We start from the raw sequence: 1,429 nt of genomic DNA on the forward strand, positions 1-1,429 counted from the left end.
TTTATTAAAATAATTAATATTTTTAATGGGGTTCCTGAGTATAAACTTAGGGAAATTAAGATATTCATGGGTATTAATCAAAATATGGGTGAGAATGATCTAGAAGGCAGATCAAGTCATGTTTTAATCTTAGTTATTGATTAGAGACTTAATCTCGGTTGTTGAAGAATCAACAGGAAAGGTATAGAATGGAGGCTTGGGGTTCATTTGAAAATACACACACATAGAGGGAATTGATCTAGAGTTCAATTTCTGGGGCTGGAAAGCTGAGAAATTTGAACTAAGTGATCATTCTGCAGCAGAGGGGCAGTGAGAATCTGGGAGAATGACCTTCCAGAGAATACTGACATAGAGGTGGAGAGAACTTGAAGAGAGGCAGCGCAGTAGCTCAAGGAGATAGAAGGGCCCATGTAGTCCTGATGCAGAGTTAGAAGGGCCAACGTAAAGTAGAAAAGCTTCTTGTCACGTAGAATCTGGAACTGCCGGAACAACCAAAATTGCTAGGAACTGTCGGAACTGCCAGGAATTATGAAAACTACTGGGAACTGCTGAAACAACCCAGAGATATGATGCAGAGGGCAAAGAAAGTGATGCAGGGCTGACGCAGAGCCAACACAAAAATAGCCAGGTGTGGAGCACTTGGAAGGTATGCTTTTTGACAAGCAATCTAGTGGTTTTTCAATAATATTTCTAACCTTTTCTGCATTATGAGTCTAAAGAATATAAGGGTTTTGATAAATTGTGTGAAAATGGACAAACGAAGCTCAATCACTAATAATTGATGTTTTCTATGCAGAAAGACGCAGAAACAGGGAATCATCGAGTAAAAACAAGAAGCGAAGGGAAAGTAACTGCTGTCCCATCGATAGGGAACCGGATGCGGACAAGATCAAGTAAAATTAGAGCCGAATAGTCCAGGAAAAGAACGCAAGATACCGAGATGGAGAACGCAAGAAAGGAAAGAGAAGAACTGAACGATTAGCGAATCCCTCAGGATCTTCGATCCTGAGGAATCGCTGCTTTAGCTTATCTTTTGTATCTAGATATCTCCGTCATTTCTGTTATATAAAGGTACCACGCCATCGAGCGTGGGGGACGACTGTTGTTGTAATTACAAGCTTCAGAACAACTTTGATCATTAAGTTTTGTTAAGACCTGATTTTGTATACTTTTGTTAATGCAATCAATATAAAGGACTTGGTGTTCACTTCGCTTCTGCATCTGAAGTAACTTTAAGCAGTGTACCATTGGTAGCCAAGGGCCCAGCTCTGACAGTCACTTGCTGTTGTATCATACGGTGATTTGTGTGGTTTGCTTATTTCTCTTGTTTCAGTAATCCGATATATCTTTTATATGATAGACTATGCTTCCTAATTAATATCTGAATCTGAATAAGTTCTTTAACCCACGTCTCTGTGTTACACAAAGT

The sequence above is a fragment of the Pinus tabuliformis genome, chromosome 8 (assembly GCF_031772625.1).
Source record: "Pinus tabuliformis cultivar Carrire ecotype Pingquan chromosome 8, CPIR1, whole genome shotgun sequence".
Taxonomy (NCBI): domain Eukaryota; kingdom Viridiplantae; phylum Streptophyta; class Pinopsida; order Pinales; family Pinaceae; genus Pinus; species Pinus tabuliformis.